This window comes from Coturnix japonica, chromosome 4, assembly GCF_001577835.2.
Source record: "Coturnix japonica isolate 7356 chromosome 4, Coturnix japonica 2.1, whole genome shotgun sequence".
Taxonomy (NCBI): Eukaryota; Metazoa; Chordata; class Aves; order Galliformes; family Phasianidae; genus Coturnix; species Coturnix japonica.
This window is the reverse complement of record NC_029519.1, coordinates 33,532,658-33,553,623: the sequence shown is the minus strand read 5'-3', so window position 1 is coordinate 33,553,623 and position 20,966 is coordinate 33,532,658. Positions and strand designations below refer to the sequence as shown.

The 20,966-nt window shown below is 47.8% G+C and overlaps 1 protein-coding gene across 4 annotated transcripts in view; it reads right to left on the bottom strand.

The window, feature by feature from the left end:
• The window catches only part of LEF1 (lymphoid enhancer binding factor 1), a 53,123-nt gene that overhangs the window by 28,294 nt on the left and 3,863 nt on the right, over positions 1–20,966 (bottom strand). The window lies entirely within an intron of this gene.

The following is a 20,966-nucleotide window of genomic DNA, read 5'->3' as shown; positions in this document are numbered from 1 at the left end:
AATTTTACGGTTTTCAACACAGATTTGCTTTCCTGTGGGAAAGAGATAAGAACCTGAGGATTTTAATTTAAGCTTTGGCCTTGTCTTATATTTTGCAAGATGGAGAGAGAAAGCGGCACTGGTAGGTGTTTTAAAGCCAACAAGCATTAGGTCTGTTTTTGCAACCAAATAATAAAAGCAATATGAATTCTCAATAATATGTAAGAGTTTGGTTGTAAAGGCGATAGCGTGGGCTGCTGTTCATCGTCCCAGTCTGTGTACATGCAACCAAAACAGACGCCAACAAATTTCAGCTGATTTACAGATCAGGCCTCAGTCTTTAGCTGTGAGACTCATGGGCCAGCCCACCATTCAGCAATTACTTTATCAACAACAAACTGTGCATTATGAATAACGATCAAGGAATAGATGTATTTAGGTCACACACACAGCTGCTAATCAGCATTAATTTCTCAAATTTTAGTAATTAACATTTTGTATTATATTGGCTGTAATCGTCACGCATGCCCATGCTATCAGGGTTGTTTGCTTTCAGCAGTCTCCTGTTTGTCCTCGCAGTAAGCCAATTCGGGCACCCCTCGCTCCACAGCACCCAGCAGATTTGGTTTTATTTTCTACTTCTTGGCACCTTATCCCCTAAGCCCGCGGCTGTGGTTTTCAACGGGTGAGGGAACCGTGAGAAGTGAGGAGAAAAGCAAACCGCTTGTCAGCGGGTTTAAAATTAACACAGAAAGGGGCTGCGTCTCCATCAGCAGCATTTGGGGTCTGCAGAGCCGGAGCTTGAGAAATAAAATAAAACAATGATAACAATGGGAGTGCTCTGGCCTGGGCCAGAAAGGCCCGCTGACTTATTTTAAAAAGCCCCACGGACTCCATTGGGGCTGATCTCACACCTGCCCTTGCAAGCCAGCCCAAGCAGGCAATCTGCCTGTTGATGTCCGTTCTTTCCTTGTTGTTTGTTTTTTTTTCTCTCCAGGCTTTGCCACCCCAGAAGCTTTTTCATTGCTGATCGTTATGGCCAAAATCCTACGCTAGGCTCACGTATGAGAAGGAGCTATTAGCTTTCTCCTGCTGAAATCCACTAAGCTGTGTTTTCTTTGTCAGTGGGCTTCCTCCTGCTCCCACAAGCAACCATACACCAAAACGTAATAATTCAGTGCATGCTGGTACCTAAAGCAGCCTACAGAAACACTGCAGAGCAGCTGAGGATGCAATCTGATGTCCAGAGCAGTCTGAAGAAGTCACACATCACTCCAAAAGGGGCCTAACAACAAAGGCCTTTACTCAGCTTTGAGTGCAGCCCTCCTCATGTGCCCCAGAAAGGAAAGTGAGAATGTGCAGACACGCTCAAGATCTGCAATTATGGAAATGAAACAAATCAAAACAAAACAAAACAAGGTGTTCTCATCTTGGAGGCTGAGAACCTGTTGGTGTATGAACTCAAAGGCCTTGTGTTATACACTGAGGCACCTCACCACAGATTTCTCTCATTTTTGAAATGCTTCTGAAGAAATGTGAGAAAAAAAAAGAAAAAAAAAAAAAAAAAGAATTAAAAAACCCCCACCCAGCTCCGCAAACATCCAGCTAAAAGCTGTAAGGTATCCTATATGCAACAAGTGTGCAAAAACTATAAAAAGCCTTAGCCAGCCATGGCAAAAATGCCTGCGGGTCAGCACTGGGCAGGCAGACTGCAGCAGGGACCATTTGTTCCAGCTGGTGTGCAGGAGATGGAGCAAGCAACCCTGCCAGCCATGCAGAGCCAAGCAGGCGGCTGTGCTGCTGGTGGTGGGGCATGTGGGCTATGCCCTATGTGGCCACTGTCACACCGCACCGCTGCTCCCACTATCAGGTTGTCCCAGCAAAAGAGCTCCCCAGCCCCAGCCTGAAGGTAGAACAAAAGGCTGAAAGGAACACCCGAAACAGCTCTGTTCTTTCTTATTCTTGTTTTTAACACTGATCTGCCTCTAAAAAGATCCCAAATGCCCCCAGCTCCTTACTTCTCCTCTGCTGTCAACAAGTTGCGTGTTGGGTACAGGAACTGGCAGACTGTCTTCTCAATTCAAGCTAAAATAGCCAAATTAAAACAAACAAACAAAACAAAACACCAAAGAAAACCCCACCAAAAACAATACAAAGAAACAAAGCAACAAAAATTCTTAAGGCAGGAGGCAAGCAGATCCACATAGCCAAATGGACACATTTCCTTTTCTTCCTGAAAAGAAGGGCTTCAGGTTTTTGATAGCAGACATTAAATTGAGAGAAGAAAACACAACAGCAGATAGCTCTGTCAAACACCCAACAACAGAAAATGCAACCCTTTCCACTCCTGCTACAGCAGTACCAGAGGACCAATGACTTCCTGGAGGATTTGGGGATGCCTTGGCCTGGAAAAAAAAATACAAAGAAAATCTGTGCATTTTTTAGCCTATTTAATTTCTTCTTTCTAGAGCCCTGAAATCAATCTTAGACAGAAGGACTTATCAAACACAGAGAGGGAAGTTTCAGTTGCTGTCTCAAAATAGCGATAGCATTTCAATGGCTAAACTGACTTTGGGTTTATGCCTTTGATGACCAGCTGTTGCAACAGAAATGCAAGAGCAAGAAGAGGATGGTTTGGGAGCAGTGCAAAAACCAGGCCTATGTGAGAAGACATGCTGTCATGGACAGGCACTGGAAGTGGAAGATGTTCTGGCCAGAATTTATTACTTGTAGATGAAACAGATAATCAATGTCATCAATAATTGCAATTTGCCACCTTCCTGGGAGCTGTCGTACAATCTCCTGTGAACAACTCTGCAGAGGAGCAGCAAGCTTGATACAGAGAGGTCGGATTCTTCCCCTCCTCCCCAAACCACTTATTTACAGCAAATAGTTTTAGCTACAAAGACATCCTCCTTCTATCTCATGTCTGAAGTGTCTGCTTTATGTTTAATTTTAAAAGCCTTCTCCAACTACAAGACATTGCAGAAGAGCAAATGAAATAGCAGGTATGGAGGTAGAGATCTATAGCCTCGCTTCCAACATCACCTGAAAGCACCACCTGAATCACCCCCTTGGTAACAGGGGCTAAACAATATTCTGATCTACAGAAGACAAATAAAAGAGTGAGATTTTTTGCTCTGCTTCCAGCTCGGCAGTGGGGGAGTATTTATGTTGCTGATCCTTCCTGTTTTGAGAACAAGGAGGGTGATGGTCATGGTACTCAACCCACTAAGGTGGCAAAGTGAAGCCATGCATCCCAGTGATGCTGGGCTCTCTTCTGGACAGGAGCTTGCACTGCTTAGAGCACAAAGCATCACACCTGGAAATGTAGGCAGTTGTACAGGAATACCCACAGACAAAGGGCAAACTGCTCTGCTTAAAGTCCAAAGCGTCAGAATGCAATGAAAACCCAAGTACAGCAGCTAGAGGAGTGCTGCAAAGACAAGAGTGAATGGGATTTGATAAAGCCTGGGATAAGCATCTATCTAGAAGCATTATAGACAGTGACCTGAATCAGGATAATTGTGACACTGGTGTGAAAACTAATAGCTTCTCTACATTCTTCTTCTGGCAACTTCATTTTTTCAACCCTTTCCATTTTGGAAATGGATACAGCACAACTCTGACTGCTTTTTGCTGAAAAGTTGTAATGAACAGTTGAGTTCCCTCAAGACAGCTTTAAAAACACGGCTGTTGAATCTCTGACAGAAACATGCTTTATTTCAAGTGTTCATTAAGCACTGCCATTAAGTGAGCGATTAAAGCACACCCAGCATTAAAATAACTTGATTAGAAATCCCTTGCTATCTCAGTTTTCTTCTCTCTCGCGACTCCTTAATTTGTTTGTTCTCTCCTGCTTTGGAAGGCTGTCGGGAGACTCGAGGTGCTGCAGCACTGCATGGGGAGCCGGGCAGTGCTTCCCAGCCTGCTCACAGAGAGGACAACCCTGCTGCTATTTGCAGGCTGCCAGTGCACATGTGTACAGATTATGCCTAACGCTGCACGGCCCATTAGTTTCAGAAATACTCGCTAACGACTGATAGGGCATGAAATCACCAGCAAAGCCGCAGACTCGCTTGGAAAGCTTTTGCTGTTAAAACATTTTGTGATGTTTGATTTCATTCTCCAGCGTAGCAGTGAGGTCTCTCTCATAGTCACTGGTTCCCAGCAAATGCTGCCCAACTTCACAGGCCAGTGCTCATTCTGAGCTCCTGTTCCCACATGATGGTCCTTCAATTTTGTCCACCCTGCATGGTTCCTCTTTTTCCTAATGTATATGAGTGTAAAGAGACCCACACCAAAAATGCATTCATCTGTAGCAGCAAATCAAACGCTCAGCAGCAGCAAGCATACCTCTTCCACTAAATATGCCCTAACTGGACCACCAAAAAGGCATTTTTTCCCATCATTTTCCACTGTTCATAGCCCTCTCCATCCTCTGCTGGCCAAGGTGAACACAAGCACTGTGATGTTTCCAGAGAGCTGACACCACGCTCTTGCACAAGCTTTGGTCTGAAGCTCAACACAGTCAGTCCTCTGCATCCTCCAGCACCCAAACTGAGCTTGGAATACTTTTAAGTAAACTAGACACCACCAACTGGATGAACACATGAACTTGGTGTGGGAGTGAGTGGCCAGAGGGCAGCCCTGAGGGCTGGTGTTCCCGCTGGGGCCACGATGTGCGTCACAGGATGAGGCGACTCTTCCTCACTGGCCTCTTTGCGTCCCACAGGATGCAGGCCAAGGCTCCTGGTGTGAGCCCACAGAAAGCCCCGTCCCGTGTTGCCGTGACTGACCAGGCAATGCCTTTCAGTATGACACACACAGTGGATGAAAAGTGCTTGAAATAAGACCACTCCCAAGTACAGGTTTATATCAAGTCTGTATCACGGCCTACTCAATGCCGTGTGCCAAAACAGAGACCAAAAAGGCTGAAAATGGCTAACTTTTCTTTGAGTGGGGATTTTTAAAGAATAAATGCTCTTGCCTCTTGAAGGCAAACACAAGGACTCAAAGAGCTGTGGAAGCACCTGGAACACTTGTATGTGTGCAAGAGTTGCCTCGCTGTGCCTGAGTTTGCAGCAAAAAGGCTGACTGGATGCTACCTGCTTACCTCCAGCACAGCAGAGTCCAAGCTGGACTGCCCACACTACCCAGTGTGACCAGCACTAGTGGAAGCACTCCTACTTCATTTGTCTTGTAAAAAATAGAGAATGCAAGAAAACAAGATGGAAATGGGTGTGAAAACAGAGGAGTGGAAACTCTGACTACTTCAATGATGTTTCAGCTAGTCCTTGCATTGGGTGAGCTTCCTCCCCACATGGGCAAATTTTTGCTGTGGCTGACACTGCCTTGACTCCACTGCCTTGAGTCCAGGAAGGACTGTCCATACACTGTCAAGCAGTGAGGAGCCTCTGCCACTGGATTTTAGGGAGTTAAAGGCTTGGAAGCAGGCTGTAACGCAGCTGGATTAACAGAGGGTCACCCAGCGTATGGAAGGGTACAAAGCAAGCACCGGAGGGGTCATTTTCTATACTTTATGACTCCCAGGCAGTGCTGACCCTGTGTACCCAATGGAAAAAAGTTTTCAAGTAACTTCTCTGAGTCCAGTTAAACCGTATTAACAGATTTATCCAATAACATGCAAATTTAGGTTTTAATGAAAAGTCTTAAGTCACAGCTCTAAGTGATTTGGACTTTTCTGCTAATGGCATCTGCTAATGACCAAAGATTTAATGCATCAAGTCTTAGCATACATCAGCGCAAACAATATAACCATTTAGTGGAGGTAAAAAGTCATCTCATTAGACATCCATCACTGGATGTGGGCAAGATGGTCCAAAGGCTTAAAATAAAATATTCATTTTTAAACTAAGAAAAAAAATCCCTAAAAACGTACAAATGATTAGGCCAAAAGTAGCAATCTGCTAAAGCTTCACTAGGATTGAAAATTCAAACAGCAACATATATCTGGAGGTAAAATGCATTTGCAAGTACTTAATTTCTGCAGTACTGTTCCACAGAAGGCAAAACCAATTTTAATAGGAATTAAAGCAATAGGGCCCTCCAGAAACAGGATGTCTCTGAGACAGGTCATTTGAACCATCAGTAGAAGGTCATAACAGAAAATATTTCTGTGCTATACTGTGGAAGATGACCTCAACACAAACAGAAGTGCTCAAAAACTACTAGCTTAATTTTCTAGATCAGTCCCATGAGGGATCATAACACCATGGAGACACAAAATTGTGAGTGTAGCTAGAATTGTAACAATCACAGTATACAGCACAGCATGAGCAGAGAACGACTGGGGTGAAGCACAAGTGTAAAGAAGCAGAGCTTCAAACACTTTGCATGCACACACACTTTGTACAAACCAGGTATGGATGCTCAGCAGTGGATTCCAGGCCCAGGAACACCATTAGCCAATCAAGCAGGCTTTAAGGGATGTTCCTCTATCAGCAACGGTGCTAAGTCAGCCTCTAAGAGCTGCCAAAAGACAGTTGTGTGACCCAAACGTAAGTTCTCCAGACCCAAAATGTCTCTCCCACTGATGGCAGGGCTGGATCTCCTCCAACTTTGCTTTGGCCTCTGTGCTTGCCGCTGGGAAGGTGCCAGAGGGCTTAAAAATCGCTGCTGGTATGCACAATGCACGTGACGCCTTTTAAATCCTGCGTGGGATATTCCTGCCTGCTGCTAGACTTGATTTTTTTTATTATTATTATTTTTTTTTTAATTCAAGAGCTGCCCTTTAAAATTTAAAGTCACTCTTAAAAGAAAAAACAACACCCGACCCACAGCCCGAGCTTTGTGCAGCAGGCACCTACATCCTCATAAAAAGCCTGTGCTGCACTTTATAACACGGGTAAAAGTCTAAACATCATAAAAGAGAGCCTGAATTGCCAGACTGCCCAAGTCCCCCATAAATCACCCCTCCAGATGGTCCTACGACTGCTCTCAGCACCCTGCCTGTGGCGAGGGGTCTGTCCCACAGTCACACCTCAAACCTGTGAACCTCCAACACTATGCGAGGGTTACGTGTTATTTTGTACAAGAGACACTTCTGAAGTTTACCACTGCCCCATTATTAGGGACAGTTTGATTTTCCTTGCAAGTTACACACCCCTGCACCTCAAAGCATGGCAGAGGAAGAGGGTGACAACCATGCTCCTGTGGGATAACAGGACAGTCAAAAACTGAGAGAGCAACACCCTCTCACTGGAAGGTGCCATGGATGATTTTTCAGGTGCAGGACATTTCAATTCACCATTTGTATCACTTTGTGTGATGCACCAGGAGCCGACACTGTGAGAAAAGCAGCTTCTTCGGTGCGGCACAGAGATATGTCTTTTTCTCAGCATCAAGCTCCCTTGCGTTAAAGTGGAGGAAGGGAACTCTGCCTCCTTCACAAAACAAAATCATAAAGAATAAAAGAAAAAAAACCACTCTCCTCTTCAGAAAACCCAGGCCAGGTGTTGGGTGCTCTCACCATCAAGCTGAGGCAGGGCTAGCTAATCTGTAGGCTGGCTTGTTAGTGAGATAAAGGATTTCAGGAGGTGTTGTGGGCTGGGGGAGTGCTGGTTGAGTGTGGCTCCTGCAGGAATGCCTGACCTTTCCTGGGGCTTTGATCATGCTGGCTTGCGGCGTGAGATAACGAGCCCTCTGCAGAATCCGGAGGTAATAAAAAAAGCAGCTTTGAGGCCTCGTGTTTTGGCAGTGAAATGCTTACCTGTGCTGCCAGCATGCTGCTTGATCCCCCTGCTCTGCTAGGGGGTGTGCTGTGCTCCTGGAGGAATTTGGGAGAGGGGCTTCAGCTCTCACCTGGTTCTTTCCAGTTGAAGAGGGCAGTGGTGTGCCACTCTTACTGAGGGTGTGCACACAGAGATTCAAAAATGAGCACAGCCCCAGAAGCATTAGTGTGCAATTAAGCCACAGGTAGGATAATGGAAGGAGAAACTGTGTATCTGAAACAAACAAGATGGTAAAACAAAGGACTGATCTGAAAGGGTTATTTTTTATCATCAGTTCCTCTCTGAATGTTTAACCCGTACCTAAAGGACTGTTTTTTTGCTGAAGTTTGTTTGTTTGTTTTTAGTTGTTTTTCTCAGGACAGGCAACCTGAACAAGTCAGTGTACCACTGGGTCAACAAAGCATGAAAGACCTGTGCTCAGCGTGCTGAATTGGTGGGTGCTAATTAGCTCAGTCTTAAATACTTCCCCCTAATAAGCCTGTATAAGCACTGTATGAACCTGCATTGGGCTGCTCACCTGGAGAAGTTCTGATCCTCCAGGGTTGCTGCTCTCCTATGAGGCAGCTGTGCTGCATGCAGGGTTGGTGCTGCTATGGCTCTGCAGTGCTCCCTAGCTGCAAACGGACTGGAGTCAAAACCCAACAAAATCTGGGTAAGTTACCCCTGTGTGTGGGGGGGGGGTGGGGCGGGGGGAAAGCAGTGCACTCAATGATCTTGTCTTCCTTGCAGGGGTTAGCTATGTAGATTTCAGATGCAAATTTTACTTTAGGGCAGGCTTTATGGTATTAGGAGTCTCTTCTTTAGCCTTCTGAAATTTCATATGTATACATGCTAGAGTTCTCTCATCTCTGTTAATTGGGTTTTGTGGAATTTTGAGGCCTGGGGGCCAGAGGGAGGGCTGCTGATTAAAGCACGCTGTGCAGAAGTGGATGCAGTGGTGTTGCACAATAGCAGGAGCAGCTCTGTTCCCCCAAGCTGCCTTCTGGTGTGTGCCCGGCAGGCTGGAGGAGCTCCTGTTTGCACACTCAGAAGTGCTTTGGCAGAAGGAGAAGTGCTGTTCTTTCCAGTCTCTCAGCCTTGCTTTTCCAGTTGTATACACTGGTTCTAGGGTATTTGATGTGGATCTGCAGCTGTCTGTTTATTGTGTAGAGTCAACATCCTAGCCACCAACCTGACTGTGGTCACAAAGAGGGGCTGGGGGAGCCTGCATGCTGACCTACAACCTTCAGCACCACTAAGGAGGAACAAAAGGGTGCTGAGTCTCCTCTTGCATCCACACCTGTTGGGATTTGTTGAGCTGCAGTTCCCAAATCAGTGGGCTGATGGGTGTGTGTCTGTGTGACCCCGCAGCAGGGCACAGAAAGCTCCCTGCCTTGCTTCCAGCTGCATCTCCCCAGCACCATGCACACATGAGGCTCCAGCCAAAAGCTCACTTGCTGCAGCTAAATACAGATATTCACACACCCATTATAAATGCAGTCTAGTTTCATTTTGAACCCACAGGAGGGTGTGGAGGGAGAAGACATCAAAGCATGAACACAGGCTACCCTGGCATTCTGGGCGTGCAATTTTATCTTCCCCTCATTTCCCTCCTCTCCAAACCAGCTGCTGCAACTATCACGATGCTTGCCCTCCGGCCGGCATGCTGGATAACTGGCTTCCAAGGCAGTCATTAATCTCCCCCCATTACCCAGCTGGCACGGGATTTCACTGAGAGAGGCGAGCTGCCTGCATACCCTCCCAGCAGCAACTCCCAGAGCGAAGCCATCCCCAAGATGGACACACCGGAGCAACACTCACGGAAACAGGGATATCACCAAGCCTGTCGGCAACTGCGGAAGAAAGAAGCAGTGTGCATCTCTAGGGGAAGACGGCTGGGATCAGAGCTAAGTTTAGAGAGTGACTTATTGCTCAGCAATAGCAGCAGAGAGCAGCCCCGATGTATGCAAGCTATGTAAGTGAAAGGGAGATGCGCACAGACTTTCAGCAAGAAAATACAGCTCAGCAGTGTTGTGCTTTCATCCAACCATTGGGTTTTGACCCATCTGTGGTGACAGGGCTGAAAGTGCATCAGGAGGGATGTAATTCAGTGCAAACAGGAGCTGCTGCTCCAGCGAAGCCGGGATGAAATAAAAACAAAGCAGGCTGAGAAAGCAACAATGCACCACTGCAAGATACTAAAGGAGACAAAGTAACCAGAGACTTGTTTTGTGCCCTTCCCACCTGAAAAACAGCCATCTCCCTGCCTCCCACTACTGTGTGGGAATGCTTGAGCACCTAGACTGAAATGCAAATAACTTTTTCAGAGCTCTTTCCTGGTGTGTGGATGCGATGATGCACACCAAGCCTGTCATATCCTCTCAGTAACAGTGTTCATTTGCCACCTTTTTGCATAAGAGCCTTGTGTATACCTACACTAACCTGCATTTGATCTGGTGGTAGGACCATATATTCTCCCAAGGCAAGGAAAAACACAGACAAGTTTTTGATCTTCCTTAAAGCACGGCTTATCTCAGTTTTCTGTTTGTTTTCTGTTTTTTTGAGTGCAGGGTAGCGTCTGATGTGCATGCCACCCACCACAGCTTATCTCGGCAGCGAAGCAACCATTGCAAACCAAAATAGCAGCGCCTTCCTCTGCGCCTGCCCTTCAAGCAGCGACAGGCATGTTTTGGTATCGCAGACCCCAGGGCGCTAAGTACCAGTCTCACACCTGCATACTCACTGAGAAATCAGGGGTCCTTCGTTAAGGCCAGGGGATTACTGGCAGGACAGCTCAGGAAACCCTTCCCTGAGTATCCCCTGGAGGCACCATATCCCCCTCTGCCCATGCAAGCCTCCAAAAATGTAATTTTAGAACATCGGCAGGATGAGCATCTACAGCAGGAGCTCAAAGCAATGCCTAGCCTGGACAGTGGGACTAAACCATGGGGCACCAGCATGGAGCACTGACCTGCACTCCTGGGGAGCCTGGCTGGGGAAAAGCATCCCCTGCCCCGGACCAGCCCTGCAGCTGCCCACAGCTCCCCAGCTTCCAAAGGGAAGGCAAGGTCGTGAGAAAACACGACCTCCACCATCCCCAAGTGCCGTCGGGGCCTCCAGCTGCCGGTCCCTTCCTTGATATCTACAGGCACTTTCCGGCTCACAAGCCAACACGTGAAGGGTAGCAATAACGACCCCGCCGAGTCCCAGGGTGATGGAGGGAAGTGGTTTGAGAGGGGTTTGCTGTTGGCTGTGCACTCAACCAGCCTTCAACCACACGTTTAGCCTCGTCCCCCTGGTCGTGTCATTGGTGGGCAGAGGATTCCAGCTGGCTACTTTCCCATGAGCTTTCAAAGAGGGGCAAAATGGAAAAGAAGCTTTCAGCAGGCAGAGGAAGGAACTCTTGGTTAGCTGGGGGGAGGCAGCCATCAGCTGTCACACCGTCTGTCTGGCAGCAGTTGGCTGGGAAGCCCCACGCAAGCTTTCCGTCCCAAGCACATCCTTCCTGGCAGGGAAGGACACGGGCCCTCAGGAAGCTGCTGCTCCTCCCGCCACGCTCAGCAGCGGGGTCCCACAGGGCTCCCGGCGCCTAAAATGGGTGCCAGAAATAGAGTCCAGGCAGGAGCTATATTTAGTGGAGCGAGCGGTGCCTCAGGAAGAGCCCCTCCAGCAGATGGGCATGGCCTCACGATGGGTCCTGCTCCCCAGGTAAGGATGCTGTGCTCTACCCAGGGTAACTTGCAGCCATCTCTTCTCAGGGGCTTGTGGGACAGTGAGGTGGGATGGGTGTCCCACCTCTGAAAAGAGGCTTGGAGAATAGAGCATCTAATTAAGACTGCAGCTCCAGTTAATTGAGCCCAATTCACCTGTGACATGAAGAGCCACAATCCCATCAGCAATAATGGGACTGCATCGGCTTACACCAGTAATGACTTCAGATCAGCGGCATAACAAAGCCAATTCAATATTTCTGATTGTCCAACTGCTCGGGCTGCTGGGGGAGAGCTGGAGATGGCCTCCCTCCCTTATGCCCAGTCCCAAAAAGCACTGCCAGTGATGCAGCACATGTTGGCAGCCCCTGCTTGGGGCCATGCTGGATGTGGTGGGGTGATGTGCGAGCTAATGGGGTAGGCAGGCATGTAAACTGACAGCTGCATAACCCTGCCATCATCGCTATGTCCACTGCTCCCATGCAGCTTGGGACAAGGGGATGGGGAGCCTGCATGGGGTGTCCTGGGCATGTCAAGGGCTGGAAATGGCAGGGTGGACCCTGGCTGCCCTATGAAGGCTGCTGCCCTGAGAACAACAGCTCTCTTCTACCTCCAGCCAAAGAAAACTCAGCTGCCTCTGTTGTGAGCAGAGGAGCATTACTGCAGGCCAGTCAAGTTTTGACTGGTCTGATCTCTATATCACATGCTCTGCAAACATCTGCCTCCTGTTGCAGGCTGGGCTGCACTAGGAAAGGTCTCTGTGCCAACACATCCCCCAGGGCTTTGTCTGCTCTGGTGAAGCCAAGTCACAGGCATGCCCACCAGCAGCCACCACCTGCCCAGGTGCCCTCCCTAAGGGTCCTCATCTGGCTGTCTTCTCTAGAGAGGGACAAATACTATGGGACATCTGCAGTGTCCTTTGGCACATCAGAGTTGCCTTTGTGATGTTGAAACCCAAGTGCTTTAGTGAGGTGCTGCCCTAAATGAGGAGCATTATTGCTCTGCTGTTGTTGGGACACTTGGCATGGCCAGGCTGGGTAAGACAAAGGGAGAAAAGCCTCACGCTGAGGAGCACAAGGCTGGCCAGCATGTTCCTCTGTGACACTCCATCTCCAGGTTTGAAAGAGGGAAGGCAGGCAGCTGGTGCTCGCCACAGTGGCCAGGCAGGGCCTTGTTTCCTGGGCAGGTGGGGCCCAAAGTTCCAATCACTCCTTTGTGTCCACACAGTGCAGGCATCAAACAAAAACAAGCAAAGCACTCTGCGGGGTTGGCTACAGCAACCTTCCGCTTCAGGTTTGGCTGACTGAACCCTGTGCTTGGCTGAAAGCCTCCCGGTTCATCCTGCCTCAAACCAGCACGTTTTGAAACTTGTGCTTTGCATCCTTCAGGAAGGAAACAAGATCAGAAGGCACCACATGTCTCTTCTGTACGGGGTTTCTCATTTTGTCATGACCTCCTGCTCCCTGCCTAGGCATCAGCTGTCTTTATCATGGCTTCTCCTTCAGTCAGCAAACAGCATGTCCCACAGCCAGCGTTTCCATTGCCAAGCCACAGACCTGTTTGCACCTTTGCAGTAAGCAAGATGTTCTGCCCAGACAATGTCACCAACCGGTGGGACCAGAAGAAACAGGTTGGCACTGGCGGGACAGCTCCAGCCCCAGCTCAGCCTCTGCTGCTGGCAACCCAGGTGACAGCTACTAAAAAAACCAAAGCAATTCTCTTTAAGGCACCGTCGACCCAGAGATGAATGGGATTAGATAGCAAACTGCAGATGCTGTTACATGCTGTTTCTTTTTTTTTTTTTTTGACTGGCTGAGCATTTCTGCTGTGTGGGGCAACTTCCAGCTTATGGCAATCAGATGGAAGGTGTTGGTTTTTCACCTCGTCTCACACCATATCTCACAGTAACATCTATGCTCATTAACTCTTTTCCTGTTCACTTTGCAATCCCATAAACATCTCTGTATCAGCTGATGTCATTGTTTACAAAGAAAAGCGTGACATACATTTCCCTCAGAGCAGCCTGAAGTGAGAAGAGCCAGAAGCAGGTTAGCCAGCAGCTCTCTGAAATCCCCTAAAACCCACAGCAACAGCAGCACCCAGCATCAGTGCCTCCAGCCCAGCACATCTGCTGGTCTCCTGCACTTTGCTTAGGGCCACAACATGTCCCTGTCCGATCTGCCGTCCCATGGTAGGCATCAGTCAGACTTCCCACCCCTACCGATCAACGTTCCCAGCTGGTTGTGCTCTTGGAGCTATCCAGACACATACCAGGATCATGAGGTGTGATGCCCTCCTCCTTGTAGGCAAAGGTTTAAGCAGCGTGCTCAATTCAGTCAAGACAGCTGGCATCAAAAACATAATGAATCAGCCAACCATCTAAAAAGATAAATAAGACTTCTTTCTCCCCCCGGCGTGTTAAAAACACCCTTTTACCATTTAAATGCATGGGGAGGAAGAGGGAGGTGGGACATACTGCCATAAGAAAATGCCTTTACTGTTTTTGTTTGAGATGCCACATTTTTCACCAAACGATTGGAAATCTCAGTTAGTCTTTATAGGAATTTTCAGAGCCTTCGGTTCGCTGTTGCAGTCTGCAGTGGTTTCGCAGGGAAGGAGAGACACAGCCTAGCCCCCTGCCTCGGTATTTAGGGGCGTGCAGGAGATGTGTGAGGGTAGGGAGAGCAGCTCGTGTTGAAGGCAAGGCTCCAGGCAGCCCTGGAGCAGAGTGATCCAGTCTGAAATAAACTGGCAACCCTAAAACTTTTTGATAAGATAAAAATTCATTGATGTTGGCTCACACTGGGCCCGCTTCAGCTCTGCACTTGTCCTCTGTGTTTCCTTGGCATATCTGTTCCTTTCCTCTATCTGCTTTAGCATAACTTTATTTTTCTCTTTTATCTTTAGCTAACTGCACCCAGGGACTGGAGGGATTGATTTTTTGTTTTGACTTATTGTTTGAAGATCTGTAACTCAAAGCAGCTTCTTGCGCCTCTGATGTCTAGGCACGAGCAGTATAAAAGGTGAAGTGTGTCCTATGTACTGAGCCGAGCAGGGATACCGTTCTATAATCAGTCATCTGTGTTTTATTTTGCCTTTTTGGGAGGAAAACTATTTTAAGACTTTATAGGCAATAACACTTGAAATAAATATTCTCGTGGCTGATACTATGCACGCCGGTTCTTTCCCTTTTTAAAGATGGTGCACCACTGCTCACTACTTGGGGCAAAAAAAAGCACCAAGTTCCTAATTAAAGGAGGCCATTATAAATCAGAAGATATTTTGACCATCATGTCACACCCTCGGCAGCCAGCCTACCACCGCCAAAACATTGCCATGCAAATCCAAGAACACTCAGCTTGGGGATGCACTGCCGCGAGGCGAAACAAATCCCCTCCGATGAGGGAAGGCAGAGGGAGGGGACGGCGCACCCGCACTAACCCTATCCCATGTGCTCCCTTTGCCCTCGGGGCTGGAGCCAGCTTCTTTAAGGAAATTCTCGCCCTCAGGCTGCGTCCAGCAGGCAGCTCATTAGGACGTGGTGCCCGGGTTTCTCATGCCGAGGTCGCAGAAAGCTCGCCGCGCGCAGCGGTGTTGTTTACGATAGCCCATCTCCTCCGCTCCCTGAAGTTGCCCAGCTTGCTGAAATATGGTTACATATGCAAACATTATCTCCCAATTGTAACCTCATTTTCTGCTCTGCTGGACGGCGTGACCAGCATTTGTCATCCCGCCGCCCCCGCCCGCCGCACCGCTCGCACGTCCCTAATTGTCACCGAGATGCAGCGTGCCAGCGGGACGCCGGTGTCCGCTGCTCCCCATCTCCACGCAGTCACTCAGGTAACAAACCCATAATCTCGTCCTGTTTTCATGATGGTTGAATTACACATAATTGTTCCTGCACAGTGATTGATTTCTGCCTGAATAGAGACCTCTGCCTTTTTTCAATGCGAGCGAGTGGCAGCCAAGTCTCTCCATCGAGGAGGAGGCAGCAGCCTTTGAAGAGATCAAAGCCAAGGCCGCGAGCAGTTGTGCGCCCTGGGAATATGGAAAGCCTTTATGCTCTCAACCCCATTTCCAACATCATGTTGGATTGCAGCTGCATTACATTCTGCCAGCATTCTTAATGCTTTTAGTATTGACTCTGACATCACCGATAGCTGTTTTAAAGTAACAAAAGCTGAGGGATGACTTATTTTCACAACTCCGTAATTGGAACATGCAAAGTTAGGGGAAGGCAGCATTTGTTTTCAATCTGAAATACAAAAGAAAGCACAGAAAATTATATAAGTTCCCCAAAATTAAAAACATGTTTTTCATATGGAAAGAACAGAGGGGGCATTTTTATAGCCTAGACCACACAAAATGAACTGATTATGCACATGTTTTTTCAAGCCTAAAGGCTGAAGTAAAAATATGATTGGGTAAGCGAGTCAAATCGGGAAAAAATATTGTGACTCACAGTGCATTTAGTGACTTCTAGCACCTGATGCAAGGCAAAATGCTACAGATGCCCTGGGTGCTGCTTCCCTCTGTAACTCCTTGTAGTAAACTGACAGCAGTTCGCTTAGCCTAAACCAGGCACAACACGTGGCGAACGAGCATTAAATCCCCATCAGTTATCTGGGAAGATAACCAGTGATCTGGAAGTATAAAGCTCCACAGAGCTCCTTCTCAGATTTCCTCTGCTCCAGCCACACAACAGTCATAACGCTGCCTTAAAGATCGCCAAAGAGGTATTTTTGGGGGTGTCGGATGCTCCTGCCCTCCATCCCCTCCTCCCCTGCCCTCAAGGGTGAGCACAAAAGCAAAGATCTTCAGCTAGAAAGGAGGCCCCGAGCTTTGATTAAATACACGCCCACACCGTCCTGGGAACGCATTTCCAGGGAAGCCTTAAAATGAACCGGTGGGAAGGAGAGGGGATGGGGAGCATGGGGAGGATGGGGAGGACGGGAGACAGAGCCAGGGATGCCACACAGCTGAGCTGCTCCTGTCCGGAGTACCACTGCCGCTTCAACAAACACTTCTATTCATTCTGAAGCCACTGAATTGAGTCTTTTGAGAACAGTAGTTTTGAAATATGCTCGCTGCCACTACGGCGTGCGGAGTGGTGAGGAGCAAAGAATGTGTAAATAAAGCATAAGCTGTAAAGAATTAAACGTTATAAGCTGTAAAGAATTAGACGTTACGAGTACTCATGTATTAGCAATAAAAATAATTTCCTCTTAGCTGCATAGTTTGCCTTCTGCCATCCCAGAACTCCTATTTTCCCTGCAGTCATTACAGCCCCATTTCAGATACGGCAGCACAGGACCTGCCCTCCTTCCCTGCGAACATCACACCAACACCCGTGTCACTACTGGGATCATTGGTACTGTCTCAGGGATACTTTGCCTGTTCCTTTGCACACACAGCAACACTGAGGCTGAAAGTGGTGCCAAACGTAGCAAGCCATCTCTTTACCACAACACAAAAGCTCAATTTTGAATAGCACTAAGAAAAAAGCCTTTCCTATCTTAATCCAATGTGCATTTGTTGGTTTTTCTTTTCCTGCTCCTCTCTCTACTCTTCCTCCATCCCCAGAAAATTTACTCTTCCCTCTGCACTCCCTGAGAGATCGCTCCTCTGTGACAGGAGAATGCCCACAAAGCAGCACTAAGGGGGAGCACGGGGTACCAGAACTGCCAGCTGCCAGGCTGCTAGGACATCCCACTCCTCCTCTGTCTGTCCCATCCATCCCACCAGGATCTCCTGGCACGGGCACACAAACACCAGCCCCCGGAAGCCAGCGGGCAACGCACATAGCATCGCAGAGGTTCCTGAAACAGCATCAGAAGTCAGGTCCATGTGATGCTGCAACCCTGCCTTTCAGCATCGAGCCATTACTGGGATGAAAAAGTACTTTTTACTATAATTGCTGCTTATTTTCCTGGATGCTGAAGGAGCTCAGAAGCTGGAGGAGCATAGGATGGACAGCAGCTTCCCAGGGGAAGGAGTGTGCCGTCCTCATTATCTGGTCCCATTTGTGCTGGATTTCTAATAGAGGGACTAAGAAAGAAGTAAGAATGCACATCACAGTGCTGGGGGCAAGCAGCCTGCATCCCTGCATGGCAATAAAGATGAGACACAGAAGAGAGGGAAGATGCTGGTGCTGCTGGGGTAGCAGGGAAGGAGAAAGGGAAAAGACTGAAAATGTGCTTTTTGAGAAAAAGTTTTTTACACTCTTTTTTTTTTTTTTTTTAAGTCCCTCCCAGCCTTTTCTTTAAAAAACTTCATCAGAATTCTCTGGTCCTTCATGGAAAGGCAGCGTACAAAACAGCCAAGCCAGCAGTGCCAGGAACTTTGTTCTTATCAGCATTGCTTCTAATCAGACAGAGGTGTTGAGAACTTCTCTTAGTCCCTACTCTGTACACGTTCCAGTTTTTACTTTCTCAGACTTCTGGTTTGTTTTCATGAAAGTAAAACAAGACAAAGAAGCACCACCACAAAAGCATCTTTAGAGAGGAGCTGTCATCCAGATGGGTTCCTGAAGGATGCTCAGGAGCCCTGGATTTTGCTCCCACCTCTGCCATTACCTCCTGAACATCTCTCATCAGGCTCCTTGTTTGCAAACAAGTCCTCTCAGCTTGTGGCCCTATTTCATGCTTGGGGCACCAGGGGGACATCTCCCCTGCATCTGCCCACAGCCACCAGCCCACAGCCATTCCCATGGGTCATGTCCTCAAGCTCAACTCAGCACTGGGTAATTATCCACAGAACTTACCTATTTCATGCTTAATTGCACAGGCACATACTTTTGCTCCACCCTCAGCCCAGCTGCAGCCTAACAACTTGCATTGCCCCCTAGGCTCACATCCCAGCCTCAAGCAGCCTAGCCCTGTGGTGTGAAGCCACACAGCAGTGACACAGAGGCAAAGTACAGGTGACATGGGACAGCTCAAAGCCAGCCCACAGAACCTGTGTGTTAAGGGCTTCATGGCTGAAAATCGTTGCCTCCAGAGCAAGAACGCAAGCCTGACCCTGGAAAACACTTTGTCCAGAAGACATCAGGCAGACAAGTTCCTTAAGCAAAATGGGGTATTTGGGGTGTTTTGACGTTGAACACAACTATTTGCCAAACAAGATGTATTTACCCACAGCCACACAGCCACACCTGGAGGAGAAGCTCCACAAAACCCCTCTACAACCCCACTCCCCTCAAAAACCCAAACACAAGAGTCACTGAACCAGCTTTGTGTAAGCCAGATTTCCTGATGAAATGATACTTCTGATTCTGCCCAATTAGTCTGTAAAATTCTCATTTACATACGCCCCTGGAAACAAAACAAAACAAAGAAAAAATTACAGGGTTCGAAGTAAGAGGAAACGCTTTTTGTACAGGCTGTTTTGGGAGATCCTTTCATTAACAAGGTTCTGATTCAGACAGCATTTTTATAGAATCATAGAACTGTTTAAGTTGGAAGGGACCCCTAAAAGTCATCTATGCCAACTCCCCTGTGATGAACAGGGGCACCCACAGACAGATCAAGCTGACCAGCTCTCCCAGAGTGCCTTCATATTCCTTACTCCAAAGTATGACACCATCTGCCACAGGTCACTCTGACAAGGAGCATAGTTTGATGCCAGCATAAGAAACACTGGCAGGGGAGCTGCCTAATAAATGGGCATTTTTTTGCAGCTCTCCTGTTCTGAGTTTTTCTCATGGAGATTTACATCTCAAGCAGGATCTCGATGCCTTTAGCTTAGAAATATTCTCAAAATAACAGAGGGCGGAAAAGAAATCCCAACAAACCCACAAACTTAAGAGCTAAGTTTCTTGTGCTTCTTTCATTTTTTCTCATTAAATCCATTACAGCTTCCTCTTTTCCCTGTTCCATGGGTATCAAAGATACTGATTAATGTGTGAGGGAGAGAGGGGCATTTGGGTAACAATTTTTCCAAACCCAACATGCTCCATTCCAATTCACTTGTCAGGTTAAATGCCAGTAGCACACAGCAGAGAGCCAGGCAGCTGGGAACAGCACCGATGTAACTCAGTGTTACAGTGTTACAGGGCAGCAAAACCGAAAGCTTCCCTTCCCAGGGCAGGGAAGCTGCTCTTCCCATCCATGCCAAGCCCAAACATTGTCTGACCTGATGTGCTGTGGGACAGGGCATCTCACAGCCAGACTTTGCAGGCACTAAGCACCTGGTGAGCGGGTAGCAGTGCACCACCTGAACACACCTACAACACTGGATGCAATTTACCTGCATTTTAGCACAACTCCAGGGGAAAGAAATTATCCCCAAGCAAGGCATTCATTTGAAAAATACTGATGCCTCTAATTTTGTGCTCCAAATTGCAAATTTTTTTTTTTTTTTTTTTAATGATGAGTTTATGCAAGATTCGGACAATATCCTTCACAGTGGCTGGTATAATGATCTGTTTTGGCTTTGAGAGGAAAAGAATGTTGAAATAAAAAAATTTCCACATTGAGTGACATGGTTCAGTGAGAATGGGGGGGACAGGCTGATGGGTGACCTGGATTATCTTAGTGGTCTTTTCCAACTTCAATGATCCTGTGATTCAAGGAAAGATCGAGACACGAAGATAAGCTAAAACTGTGGAGAAATGTGGTCACAAAAACCTCTGAGGCAGTTTTGAAACAAAGAAGCAGAAGACAGTAGAAATAGAGTCTCAAGGCATGGCTTGGTGACCAGATACCAAAAAAGAGAGCTGCTCCCAAGCAGGTGGTGCTACAGGGAGGAGGAACCAGAAGCACATTCCACAGGACACCTTGCTGAAGCACGTTGCTCTCCATCCCAGAGGCACCAAAATCAGCTGCTGGTGACCACTGCGTGCCCACTGCTCCAAGTCCCACTTCCCATCTGACAAAGATCCCATCACAGCCTTGCCACTTCACACCTGCAGTGCCACTTCACACCCAGTGCCAAGCTCCTCCTGCTCCAGCCTCACCTACATTCACAGCCACACTGAGACAACAGATGAACAAAGAGGACACCCTCCAGCTCCATCATGCACTTCTATATGAGTGGTTGGGCAGCTCTGACAATGACAGACCAAGATACTCCGGACCCAACTCCCCACAGCAGACAGCACGGACGGACTCCTCTGGAGCAGCTCTGACCACGTTTCCCCATTGCAGGGACGATCCCTGGCCGATCAGCAAAGCTGGCACGCGCATTAGCTCCCTACTGTACTTTTCGTTCAGCCCCAAAGATTGAATGAATACGTTTTTATTTAAGTGCTCAATCACTTTCTTGCTGAGAGGACAGATTCCTTTGAAGTGGGAAACCCAAGCTAAATAAACACATCCACAAGATCCAAGTCTCAAAATAGAAGCCGTTGGCTTGCTAGATTAAGTTATTCTGAATGCAATTTTCTTAAGTGAATCCAATGCCTCGGAAGGGCCGGAGTGACAGGGATGCTAATCCCTGGCTGTGGGATGGGGACAGCATGCAAAGCAGCTGTGCTGGGGCCATTGAGATGGGACCCAGACCGACAGCAGGGTAGGAACAGCAATTCGATGCACTTGAGATGCAA